Here is a 14,810-nt window from a genome sequence, read left to right on the forward strand (position 1 = left end):
TGGCTAGGTTAGCTTTATGATTTAATATGTCATTGCATTTCTTATTTAAGTCTTCTATTTTTTTTTCTATTTTCAGTAGAACTTGCATCCCTTTTAGACTTAAGAACTAAGAGTTGATTTTGCAACTCTTGTAGTTCTGAGTCACATTCTTTAATTTTTTTAAACCATCTTATGGTTTTACCATATAAAAAGGCCTATAATGAGTCCCGTACCATAATTACATTAACATCTGGTTTACAACTAATGTCTAGAAAAAAATTGAAGTTCAGAGATTTTTGTAATATATGAAGGAATCCTGGAAGTGATAGTTAATGGTCTAAAATCTATTTGAATTCCCAGAACTAGAGAGTTATGATCTGAGAATAGACATGGAATTATTGAGAAAGTTAAAATGTTTGAGTAAAGATCTTGAGAGACATATATTTTATCTATTCTAGTTTAGGTGCCATATCTGTAATCTTGATGTGAAAATAGCAATGAATTGCTTCCTATAATATTATAAGTATCTCTTAATTTGAATGTCTCAGTCTATTTTTTAGGAGTTTTGCAGTAGAAGATAAACATGGGGCCTTCTTATTTGTGATTTAAGTTGTATCAGCAATACAGTTAATGTCACCACCTATCATTATATTACCTTTAGAAATATTTGTAATAAGTTCTAGTGCTTCTTAGCCATCCCAATACTGGGAATCCAATATAGGTTTGCTAATGTCCATATTCCAATGTTAAATTTGAATATTACAATGGCTATAAGTCCATTTTTATCCTCATATTTGTATGTAATTTCAGGGCTGTGAGAGCTTTTCTTCCATAGAATTGTTACCCCTCTGGTCTTTGATTTATACTAAAGATTGAGCTGAAGTTGTATATCCGTTAGGGTTCCAAATTAATTTATCATTCATTTTAAAATGGGTTTCTTGTAGAAAGACTACTTGAGCTTTATTTATTTTATATATCTTAACAGATTGGATCTCTTATTTGGATTATTTAAGCCATTAGTATTTAAATATACCAATGTTAGGTCCATATTGAATTACTTTAAAGAACACATTTGTTTTGCTATATTCTCTTGATGTGTAACCTCTTCCTCTAATATTAGCTCTGTATTATGTTGAAACTTCCCAATTATCTTAGTCAACAATGTTACTTTCATGAATATTGATAGAAAAAAGCTTGAGTCAGGTTTATTAAAACTAGAAAAATTTCAAATAATAAAATATTAACTATATTTGAACTAATGTAGATTTTGATCCATACTAAGTATGGAATGAAAATCATTCCTAGTCCAACAGATAATAATAAATCTGCTAGACTAATCTTCCTTCCTTACTTTTTTAACTCTTCTAAGCTCCATAAGAATGATAATTATTAAAGATGACTGATTATAAATAAGATGTCATATATTTACTATACCCCGTACTAGACGTTGAATTCTCTAATTAAGTTATTGTTTATAATAATTGTAGTTTATTCTGTTAAATACACTATTAATATATAAACATCTAACCAGCTGTGTGTTTCTATTACAATAGAAAGAATAGATTAAACTTTAATAATTTAAGATTCAATAAGGTAGGTATGTATATGGAAATTCTCAATTCCTGAATTACTCACTAACAATTTTATAGTTATGATGTTATCCTTAACTTACATACCTAGTGATATTATTATTTGAAGTATAAGTAATTGAATAATAACTGTCAATCATGTAGTCTGAAATATTGCTAGAGATGTATCTACTTTAACTTGAATCCATAACAAAGTAAAGCATCTAGTCATCCCTCTTAATTTACATATTAACCGCAAACAATATCTGGTTTCCCAGTGGGAAGGTGTGAACTTGTTTACATATAATATTGTGCTGATAATGTTTCTGTATCTTTAATGGTAAGAGATTAAATATATCTGTAACAATAATAGAACGATTCCTTTCAGCACAAGTTTTTTTTTCTTTTTTTCCCTCTCTCTCCCTCTCCCCCCTCCCTCCCTCCCTCATCTCATACTCCTGAGACTATTTTAATGATATGATGATATTATGTGATTATAAATTTCACTAATCATTGGATTAACAGAAAAAGTATTTATAAGTAAACCCAAATATAACTGGGGATAAATGACTGTTTAAAAAGTGTACATATTTAAACTGCATTTGCATGCTAGCCATGTGTGAACAATTATTGATAATATTAGATACCTATTTTATGGATATTACTATGTTACTAGACAATTTTTATCATATTTCTCAGTTCCCCAACAGCAGTTTATTAAACTGGATAGCAACCCCTTTCTAAAGAATGGCTACTAGTAGCTGTCTAATTTCAGATTATGATGGTTTCAAAAAACAAATGACAATCAGTAATAATTTACAGATATTAATATTAATGATATTTAAAGTGCTGAATACATCATATGGCTGAGCCATAAAAAAAACTTGATAATGCAGATGCAGCAATTACTCATGCATCCTAGTCCGTATCCACGAATTAACAATCCGTCATGCGTAAGAACCAGGAGTCTATCTAAGATAATATTTACAGAGGATACTCACTAAGAAGGATAGTGGAGGAGAAAGAAAGAAAGAAAAAAAAAAAAAAAGAAAAAAAGGGGGGGGGAGAGTGTTCCTACTGCATGTGACTCAGTTATGCAAAACTAAGCACATATTCTGCAGCTGTATTACATGGCATACAATATGTAAAATATTATTAGTCACTTGTCTGTAATACATCTATTTCATTTGATGTGTGGATACTATGGCGACTAATTTTCAATTATAAACCTCTTTAATAGATAGCCATATATATCTTTCATCATCTAATTAGCATATTGAGTTCAAATATTTAATATGCATCAAGATCTGGTTAAAATAAGTAATTTACCTTTGTCAACTAGTTTTCAGAATGCGATGTGTTTTGCAACCAACAGTTTTTATAAAATAAAATAAAAAAAAACAATCATTTAGAGAATGCTCCACATGCAAAGCAATGTTGCATTTAACCAGAAACATATGAATAATACTTCATTTTTTGCACTCATAACTTGTCAAATATCATAAATGGGTGTCATTTTCAGGATTATTAAACCCTTTATCAAATATTATATCACACATCAATATTAGCCACATACTCTTTTATGATAGTTGGCCTTCATTACAAGTATTGTGCTTCTTGCTACTTAAGCGATTTAAACCCAGTTGAAGTGCATTATTTTCTAAGAAGATGAAATGTGTTCCTGTTTTATAACATAAATTAATCTATTAACAATGCTTCTTTCAACTGGATTTAAATGTTAGTTATAGATAACAGAGTATATTCAAATCTAAGAAGAGGAAGGCCAACAACATTTGAGTGCAACTAGAGTTTGAATGATAATCATTTTATCAACAATGATGGGTAAAACAGATGTGCTTAAATAAAGCAGACTAACTAAACCAATAAAGTCGCATAAATAATTTATGTGAAAGAATAAAGTATTCCCCTGTCATTATGGTTAACTATTAATAATTAGGTGAGTAAAGTACAGTTTCTAAGGTAATAATCAACTTTACATGAAATTATTCTATATCACTTCAGAATAACCTATCAGGATAATTATAACTTCCTGTGCCACTTATTATTTTGACTAATACTTCCTACTTCTTTGAAAATAATTAACAGCCAATCACTAGACATATTTCATTTCCATAGTAACTCTTAACATACATCAGGTTTCAGTGATGCAATGTCTGGGTTAATAAAATAACCCGCACACTGTCTTGAGCTTCTAAAAAGCTTCACTACTTGTATTCATAGGAGTTTTGGCTTTCCCACCTTTTAATTACAAACAGCGAGTTATTAGAATCCTTAACTAAGACTTTTTCAAGAAACTTACAGGTGAGCACTCCCAATGCTACCAAACCCCCACAGCAGAAAAATCTCACTAATTAGTAAACACCAGGAATGCACATGTCTCGCTAAAACCAAGCATCTCAAATCAGACCAAATATCCCGGCATATACAAAGAACAAAATGAAAGTTCGTACCACAAGCAGACAAGAGCTACCATCTTCTCCAGCTTTAAAAGTCACAACACCCACTCCATCTTACTGTATAAGTGTACTCATCAATATCAAATACCACAGTTCATTTTTACAGTGCAATCAATTCACTTTACAAGTTAACCAAAGCACTACTCAAGCCCCTTTCCACAGCCTACCTTCTGTTTCAGCTTTCAGAGCTTATTTATAATTGTTGTGATACATTTAATTCCTGACATGAGCATTATTTGAGGATGACCGCAGCATAATCTAAAAGACTAGTTCCTACCGCTTTAAGCGACTTCCGGATATCTATAAAATGGTTTCTTATACATACGCAAGATGATTCTTATCTCAGCAAAATTGTTCATGGTGATAGCGTCTTTAAGACTCTATGTGTTTGTAAATTACACTAATCAGCTATCTATTAAATAAAACAATAAAAGACATTAGCTGTAAACGATCAGGAGCATTAGTTTATAGCTCATATCAGTCTATAGCCTGATAACGATACACAGAAGGGATACCATCTCATTTCCTACTTCTCTTCCTCATATAACCCATGTCTGAAAACAACGCTAAGAGAAGACCGTAGGGTATACCCTTGTAATAGGACCTGGATAATCAAGTTCTAGAGAAGAGCAAGTCATAGTTTATCAAGATAATTATTTCCAACTGTATTTAAAAGATATTGCTACTTAAGATTCCCTCTGAACCACAAAGACAACCATATAAAGCGCACATTATAAGAACAGCAGGCAGCAGTTTACAAGACTTTGATAGTGACATACTTTTAAATGTTAATTGAAGTCCATCGCAAGACAGTGTGAGCAGAATTTAACTTCAGAATGTAACAACTTTACTAGATTCTGAGTACTACAAGTCTGACCGACATCAGTACCAGTGTTAACAGTGGATATATATATATATGTGTGTGTGTGTGTGTGTGTGTGTGTGTGTGTGTGTGTGTGTGTGTGTGTGTGTGTGTATATATATATATATATATATATATATATATATATATATATATATATATATAAAAAGGGGATTCCTTTTTTTTTTTTGAATTACCAAAGAAATAATAGCAGAACTATAAAAGGATAAAGGGGGCCCCTTCTGATAAAGTTTGCATACCTAATTTAAACTGTAAGACTTTAAAACAGTTTACTATTCATTTTTACTTTTGGATTGGACTAAAAAGGTTACTATTAATGACACACTGAAACATTTCCCTTCCTCAATGTACATATGTATGTGTAAATGAATATATATATAGGATAAAACTTACATTTGGAATTTAGAACATATGTATTTCACAATTACATCAGAATGCAGTAGATACTTTGAGAGATTTAGAGGGAACAGTTATTTTGAATTCAGTTTTCTGTTTTTTTCTTTTTGACATCAGTCCAGGAATTCTTATCAGTAAATCTCTTCAGGGAAGGTGATGACCAATCCATATCTTCAGGAATAGATATAATATTATTGTTTTTAATAAATGTTGAGGCTTCTTCTAGATTATTGAAGTATCTCATTTCATTTAGGTACAAGATTTTGATTCTGGCATGAAAAGCAAGCTGTGTTTTAATATTATTTTGCTTTAGTAACTTAAGCAGTGGCTAGACTTTTTTTCTCTGTTGCAGTACTTTAGCAGAATATTCATTGTCAAATCTTATTGGATTTTGCTTGTGTTTTAAAGGACTTTTCCTCCAAGCTGTTTTAGTACCAGTTCTTTGTCTATATAGGATATAAACTTTATTACTATTGATCTTGGTGGTGTAGAAGATGAAGTTGAGGCTGCTCTTTCTAAGGCTCTGTGAGCCCTTTCTATGCCAAATGAGAAACCTTCTTTTAGTTCTAAAACTTCTGGAATCCATTAGTTTAAAAATAAGATGATGGCTTTTCCTTCAGTTCTCTCAGGGAGTCCGAAAATTCTGATGTCTGTCCTTCTCTCCCTGTTTTCTAGGTCATCCACTTTGTTAAGAAGCCAAATATTTTGTTTGAGAGGTAAATCCTTCTGAGTTTCTTCTTCCTTCAACCTTCCCTCAATGTCATTCAAAGAAGTTTCTATGGTTGTTATTTTGTTTTGATGGTGTTGAAGGAGTTCCTTGAAAGCATCTGTTTGTTTTTGACAGCTCTCCTTTAGATTCTGTAAGTCATCCTTAAAAGTATCCATTTTTAGTGACAGGTCTTGTAGTGTGGTAATCACCAATTGAAGTTCTTTTTTTAAAGCCAGGTCAGAGTGAGAATTCTTCGAGTTGCTCATCTTCAGAAGTTATTACAGTCTCCTCACTAATTTGACAGGAAAATTCTTCCGAATATCCACCAAATTTTCTAATTATATAATTAAAGCTTTCCTGTACTAGTTTTGAATGTTTTTGTTAGAAAATAATAAATTATTTCCTGTATTTTATACTAGTTTATGGAGCTCTGAAAAACTGCTGCATTCAGTTGGCCATTCAGGCTCCGCCCCCCTCCAGACTCACCTTCTGATGATGCAGCAGAGGGTAGAAACAGTTTGTAGTGGGTAGGCATGTTTTCTGTAGTCTGCAGAAGATTCTATTACAAAGTAGCCCAAATGCAATACAATGAGTTACTTAGTCAGACAATAAATCAATAAATAAACGCAACTATATTCAAGTGAAAGGTAACAAAAGTAAGCTGGAACAGGACGTGATTCTTGGTAAGGTGTTGTGCTTAGATAATGGGCTATGAAAAAAATATTTGGTATTTGTTTTGTTTTCATTATTTTATATTATATACATATTTTTTCTATATTTTGATGTAAAATAGTTTCTCTGCCTATTGAATCAAACTTGCATTACTTCATAGGTTCATAGTTTCATAGGTGTTCACAAGGCTAATGACCACAAGGACCTTTTTAAGGCTAGCCATGCATTCCAAATCTCTGACAAGTTCTGATACCCTTGATAACTGTAAGCAAGGGCTTGGGAAATTAAACATTTACAAGCAGGGGCCTGGGAGATAAACCATTTACAGGCTGCCATTAGAGACATAGGTGCCAAACCGTGGATGAATTTCCTGTTCCCCATCCAATTGTCCAAGATGCACTTGAATTAGGTCAGTGAGGAACTCTGCTTCACATGGATGGGAAGCCTTTTCCAGAGATGAGGTAGTCTCTGGGATACATACCTGTCTCTCCAGCAGGTCCTGTTTATATAACAGACAAGGTTTACGTTTTTAGAACGGATCATTCTGGTGCTGTTTGGTCTGTGGATATGCAGGAGGTCCATTAGAGTGGGGATCTGACAATGCCCTGTATGCCAGGCCTAGATTTCCCTTCAAAAGCCTGTAGGAGACAGAATACAGGGATAGGGCCTTGAGGCATAGGATAGTTTACTTACACCCTGCATTTTTTTAGTGAGGAACCTCTGTGGACATCCCAATTGATGGATATGCCTGGTTAGGTATATACCAAGGGGGCATTGTACTCAACGATAGGTCTGGTGAATGCTGAATACAGTGGAACAATGACTTCCTTGGACTTAGATGCCATACCTTTGTTTATAACTTGCACAACATAGAATGATTTCCTCACTACTGTAGACAAGTGATGGCCAAAGGCCAGATTACTGTCTATGTGTGTCCCTAAGTCCCTGACTACTGGGTCAACTGTAAGGGGTGCGTTGTCAATATGATAGTTAACAGTGGTGGATGACTTCCCAAAGGATAGTATTATACATTACTTGGCACTGAGTTTTAGTACATGGCTCTGACACCAATCATTTGTCTGTGTCAGCCCTTCTTGGAGAACATTTGTGTCAGTGTGTGATTTAAAGACCACTTCTAATTTGCAATCATCTGCAAATTTAGTTAGCCATTACCCATTGACATTGGCTTTGACTTCAGAGAAGCAAATGCCGAGCAGTTGCGGTCCAAGGATCGATCCCTGAGGGACTCCACTTATTACTGGCCTCTTTGTAGAGGTGAACTCCCCAGTTCTAACTTCCTGGGTCTTGTGTGTGAGCCAGTTGGCTATCCACTGGGGGACATACAGGTTTGTACGTAACTTCTTGAGTTTGTCAACAATGCCTAAGTGGGGTATTGTGTCAAATGCCTTGGCCAGGTCAAGGCAGGCAGTGTGAACCGTTTTGTCCTCATCCATTGCTTTGGTGACCTTCTCAAAGAAGCCCACCTGGTTTACTAGGCATGGCCTGCACTTGACGAAACCAGATTGGGTTGGGTCAAGTGTCTGTTGGTTCATTGTATTACTATTGATCATTTCCATGATAATTCTTTCCATGGCTTTACATATGCTAGTGATTCTTATAGATCCATAATTTCCAGGGTCTGTAGATGGCCCACCTTTGTGCAGAGGGATGACTTTCACTGTTCACCATGCATGAGGCATGAAGCCTGTTTGGAGACTACAGTTAAATAGCAATTCCAGAAGGCGTGATAGGTCATGTTTCATGCTATTTAGAAGGCATCCTAGGATATTGTCTGTGCTCATTGATGCAATGTTCTTGGCCTTAGAGAGAGCATTAAGGACCTGGTCCATAGTGATAGCACAGGGAGTTATATTTGCTGGTATTTCCTGAGGGAAGGTTGAGGGGCAGAGAGGGGTAAAGTTGGAGCCAAATTTATCAGCCATTAGGTTTGCTATATCTTCTGGCTCAGTGGTGGTGGCTCTACTTACAACGAGCTCTGTACACAACTGCGTATTGTCTTTGAGGTTGTGGACATAACTATATAATGCATTGTGGTTGTCCTTGGCATGGGAGGCCAAATTTACCTCAAATTAGGCTTAGGTAGACTTTATTTGTCCTCTGAGTTGTTTGTTTAGTTTGATGAGAATGCTTTTATCTTGCTGGGTACTGCACCTCCTAATTTTACCATGATTTTCTTCCTTCTGTTATACAGCCTATTGATTTTGTGATTCCACCGGTATGGCTTGTTTTTTGAGTTAGTTCTGTATTTCTTCCTGGTGGGTACAGCTGCCTCTATACAGTTATTAACATGCTTGTACAGGGTTTCTGTGAACAGTTCTACATAGGCAGCAGTGTTATCAGAGTTTATGGTGTCTTTAAATTTTGCCAGGTTATTATTTAATAGCAGGAAGTTAGCCTTAGAGTAGTTCCTTAATATTCCAGGTTTGGCTGGGGGTCCAGGTTTTATTATTACTTGAAAGGAGGCCATTTTGTGGTCTGACTTCACCAGGGAAGACATTACAGTAGGGGGTGTGCAGCACTCTCCCATATTAGTAAGGACCATATCCAGTGAGGTTACACCCCTGGTTGGTATATTGACAATCTAGTCCAGGGAGTTTGTGTTTACAGAATCCAGGAATATCTGTGCCTGTGCATTTGGTGTCATATAGGATTCCCAGTTAATAGTGGAGAATATGGCATTGGTTTGGATCGTGAGTATTTCCAATAAGTTTAAATATATGGTATGGGTTTCCTGGGTCATAGAGGGGGACCTATAGATTGCAGGGAAGTGGTATTGGATTTTGCCTAATGTGAATTGAACATGGAGGAACTCTAATGCATTGTACTGTTTGACCATCCTTGAGGTATATTTATTTTTGATGTAAATCGAGACACCTCTACCTTAAGTCCCTGTCTGTATAGTAGCTGGTTTAAATGTGTGGAAGGCATTATAACCTTGCACTGTTGGTGTGCTCTCTGCGGCTTTAAACCATGTCTCAGTGACTGCACAAAAGTCAACATTCTCTAGGGTGAAGAGAGTTCTAGGGGGTGGAGGTTTTTATTTAGACTCCTAGCATTGAGCAGTAATACCTTTAGATTTTCTTGGTTTTGATTTGCTATGTCAGAAGTACTTTCAGTTTGCCATTGCCTAAAAAGGCACTACGGGGGAAGACAATGTTTAGCTAAAATTCAAAAGCATAGAGGGGAGAGGTGCAGACCATCCCTGGCAAAGCAGCATAGTCTGTTGACCGTCTCCTTCCATGCTGACAAATATTACACCCCCTTAGAATGACATCAGAAACTAAACCAATTATTAAAGTCAGTCATCTTTTGTTCGTATTGTGGCATCATCCTTCGAAAAGATAAAATGCTGCTCAGTGCTAGGCTCATGCCAGCCTGAGACACATATTCCAGGAGCTCCATGATATCTCTCTTCATATAGTCTAAGGAGGTATGTCTCAAGCCATTTATTTCCACATGGACCATGACTGAGTCATACTGATACTTGTGGTTCAATGACCTGAGTGTGTGCATAATGTGGTGGATCCTAACCCCTGAAAAGCAAGTGACCGTGACTTTCTCCTTACTCAGCCTGGTGAGTGTGACATCAATGTGTCTCAGGATGGAGTCTGCAATGGCTAGAACATTGAATTATGTGGTGGCATACCTTATGGGTTTAGAAGTAGAGGCTCCATGAGATGTGGTTCTCTGTGTCGATGTGGGTGATGTTTTGAAAGAGTGCATTTGGAGATGTTGAGGGTATTTCTTATATATACTTCTTCTAGGAGGTCTTTGGGGTTTAGTAAGGTTACATTTAAGTGCCTCAGCATATGTGAGTTTATATGTCTACTTTGAATTTTGTGTGATGGATGCAGCCTGTGTACTACTGACAACCTTATTGACATTAGGAGTAATTTTATGTGAGAGCTTTGCCTCCAGTGAAATTGTATAAATGCATCTCTCACAACCTATAGGTTCATTCACTATATCAGTTTGTTTGAGAATTAACTGGTTGTCAGTAAACATGAGGCAATTTCTACATTGCCTCATGATGCCCATATCCACCAAGCTGGTAGCTGAGATAGTGGGAAAGTTCATATCCATGGCAACACACCCTTTTTATTGATTAGATAGCTGGAATGAGAATATAAAGCAATGTCAGGAGTATCTGGGTTGCAACTCTGGGAACAGTGCTTGTCACGGAAAACTAGTTGTCCTGTGTGCAAGTAGGTATTGGTGAAATTTCAGTCTTGCTTTTACAGGAAAAATGTCACTCATAATGTCTATGTCTGTACAGGGCACTGCCAAACACTTGAAGGGAAACTAATACTTAGACCCTGAACATTTAGGATGAAGTATTTAGGCAGATATTCTGAAGTTAGAAACAAATCAAGCAGTAATTACTGAAAACAAAGAATTAGCTTGCCGAGAATGATGAAAAGAGGAGAGTCGCATGAATGGCTACTGCCTGGCTACTATTAGTACTGGTCTCACCACAACTTCACTCTGCTGGGATACAATGCTCCTTTGCTTCTTCTCTCACCAAAAGCAGAACTTTAGCACCATTCCCAAGATGAGACGCAGGCCACAGCATATTTGGTGATCCACAGTCCTGTCCTAGATGATGCAAGGGTTTATAGGCTTGTTGCAGCTTTTTTCTGGTAGACGACTTGAATAGCAACCAGACCAATCAGGAACATCAAGCACAGGCACTCTCTGCCCAACCAGAAACAGTCAGCAATCAATGGACTCTGCTACTTCTTTCACCAATAGTAGAATATAAACACAAATTCCAAGCTGTCACCTATGAAGCAGTTATTAGGCTTTCTGGTGATCAGTAGTCTCCAGGAAGTAATGTCCATGTGCTCCTTCTCTCAACAGGAGAAAACAGTAGCATTAATCCCAAGATGACTACTGAGAGGCAGAGTGTACGCCCTCCAATAACTGGTTGACTTGCAATATATGTTTAAAGGTAAGATTAAAAAAATGGCTTAATATCCTAAGCACTGCAGTGTGCACTAAGCAGTTCGATATGAAAAGGGGTAACTTAAGCTTTAGCTGTCTAAGTGGAGAGTCACTAATTTAATTAAAAGAGCAAGATAGATTGAAAAGGGATAGGCACTTTTGTATTCCAGTTCTATGGAATACAGTGGCGTGGGATGGCCAATAAATTTAAATAGCTAAAGGAGAGTGAGTTCACAAAATGATAGTTTTGTGCTTACTCACAACAGCCAGTGAAAGGGGAGAGGGAAGGAGATATGTAGTCAAATTAACATAAGGGGCAGGCAACTAGAAAGACAATTCTGTGCGACTCATAAGAGACACAGCTGTGGTCTCTTTCAAGTTTTAATATGCAATTAAAAGCAGAATACAAGTAAAACACAATGTAAATAAAACAAACACAGTATACAAAATAGAAGAAGGCAATAAAGTAAGGCAAAATACAAGAAAGCCAAAGCAAACTAACATTTCCCTTACAGCAAGGTGAGGTTTTCTAATAAAGCTTTGAAATGTTTTATTTTACCCCTTAAATAGAAGATTTAGTTCCTAGCTCCACCCCCTTCAGTTCACAGATAATTAACCTTAATTGACCTGTTCTAACTTCTGTGTGACTCCTTAATTGACCTGTTCTAATTTCTGTGTGACTCACAAGAGACACAGATGTGGTCTCTTTCCAAGTTTCAATATGCAATTAAAAGCAGAATACAAGTAAAACACAGTGTAAAGAAAACAAATCACAGTATACAAAATAGAAAAAGGCAATAAAGTAATACAAAATACAAGAAAGCAAAATCAAACTAACATTTCCCTCGGAGCAAGTTGTGTTAGAGTCTTGGTGAGCTTTTTCTGGAGGAAGTATTTTAGATCAGAAATATAAACTATGCAAGAATTTTAATGTCAAGACACACACACACACACACACACACACACACACACACACACACACACACACACACACACACACACACACATAAACACACAGCATAATAAAGACACACATATACAAACTTTTCTTTTTATATTTTTTACTTTTATTTTAGTTTTACACTTGCTACACAGCAAAGCACCGCTTAGTGAGTGTAAAAAAATGGTGGTCATTAGCTTTTTTATTGCCAGAGCTTCACGGCAGCTTAATATACTGCTGTGAAGTGGCAGAACCATTTTTCAGCAGGCATTACTTTTACATTAAAACCCTTTTGGATAACATTTGATCTCTGGTCAGTGTGGCAATGTACAGGCTAAATATTCTCTAATTTCTAATAAAATGTGCTGAATATTGCAAACCCTTTACAAATTGTTTCTCCTCTCTGCATCATCAGAAGGTGGGGCTGGATGACACAGATTAGGAAGTAATTGGCCAGTTGCTCAGCATACAGTAAACAGAAACACCACTTTATTAAACTTTAAAGATCCACTGATATAACTAAGGTAAACACTACATATTTTAGAATACAAAAGCCCACTTTACAAGATAATAGCATACTTATAACCAAAATAAATAGTGCATACCCTTTGCTCTTGATCTTTAAGTAGTACAGTCATGTCACATACATTAATGATGCTACCATGTGAGCAGCAGATCATTTATTTAATTTTATTTGGAAGGATCATGAAATAATTCTTTCTGTTATTACATTTTTCTACAGTGGGTAAGCAGATAATGTTTAATTTGACAGTCTTTGTCATATGGCTGCCGAACTGTGGTCACAAATAATAGAAATATAAATTGCATACATCCTATCCAAACAAGCCTGGAGCCAAGCAGGGTTAAAATGAACACATTGACATTGATATATATTTGATAGGTTATGAAACTGTACAGTATCCAGTAAAATGTCAGAGCACAACAATCTATGTCTCTTATCGCCATACTGTCCCTAGAACATAGAAACACACCCAGACTGACATCACTACATTGCTCACAAATGTGCCCAGCAGAAACAGATTCAAGAAAGATGATGACGTTCTCTGGAAATGTAATATATTTTATTAATGTTAAAATTGCATGTATAGATCTAAAAGTTTAAATGCAAATGACACGCTACAAATTGGTGAAATGGAATTGTAAGGATGAATTCTGTCTCACCTCCTTTGGAGTTGATTTTGTGTCACTTATTCCTTTTATTTCAAGATTAAAATATATAAGACAATTTCCACTAACATTCCTATACAACTTGTAGCTAGAACCTCTGAAGAAGAAGTGTGTTCTGTTTAGGCATCAATGTCAGTTGCTACGAATATGTCTGTTTCATAGTGGCATAGGCATTATTTTTTTCTGGAAAAAGAAAACTATCACATTCCTTTCAACAAGGCTAGCTGATGCCAGTTATTCAAGATTGTCTCCTGTGCTTGCAATCCACTGGTCTCTTCAGGCTTTTTTTTCTAATTGGACACTTCCTAGTCATTTTATCTCTAATGACAGGAATATGTTGACCTTATTAAGGTTAAAGATTCACAAAAAAAGAGACTGTACTTTATTTAACATTCTGGAACATTGCAGCTTCCTAGTACTGTACAACCTGCAGAAATCTTTCTTAGTGCAGTAACTACTTCATTTGGAGAGCATTTATATAGATGTGTGTGTGTGTGTGTGTGTGTGTGTGTGTGTGTGTGCGTGCGTGCGTGCGTGTGTGTGTGTGTGTGTGTGTGTGTGTTTGTGTGTGAGTATCTAATGTGCATACAGTTATTTAGGAATGTGCAGATGAGTTTTAATTGATACTTTAAGATCATTCTGAAAAAAATGTCGACACATGCACTGATTTTAAAGGGTGCTTTCCTTAATAGGCTTCTATGGCTAAGCCATAAGTTACAACGGTTGCAGACCTTTAAGAATGTTGCTCACTAGAAAAATATCAAATTCCTGCATTAGTTTTGCAGTAAGTCTTCCAAAAAGAGTTTTGATACAGTACTATGTTTTGTATATTTACTTCAAAGGTCAGTTTTGAGACACAGAGTGGTACGGCATGAAAAAAATGCAAGTTAAGCTATAAGTAGACATCTAGACTACAGAGTGATGGCTTTTGTGAGTGTGCAACACAGCAGTATCAGCCATTTGTATTCAGGGCAGAAACATGACCTCCGCTTACAACAAAGCCATTATAGCTGGAGCTACAACACAGTGGGAA

At 35.9% G+C, this 14,810-nt stretch overlaps 1 protein-coding gene across 1 annotated transcript in view; it reads left to right on the forward strand.

Annotated features, from left to right (window-relative positions):
• LOC122810195 (neural-cadherin-like) overlaps positions 1 to 14,810 on the forward strand; it is a 1,307,756-nt gene that overhangs the window by 391,590 nt on the left and 901,356 nt on the right. The window lies entirely within an intron of this gene.

Source organism: Protopterus annectens, chromosome 8.part1, assembly GCF_019279795.1.
Source record: "Protopterus annectens isolate FY-2018-M chromosome 8.part1, PAN1.0, whole genome shotgun sequence".
Lineage (NCBI taxonomy): Eukaryota > Metazoa > Chordata > Ceratodontiformes > Protopteridae > Protopterus > Protopterus annectens.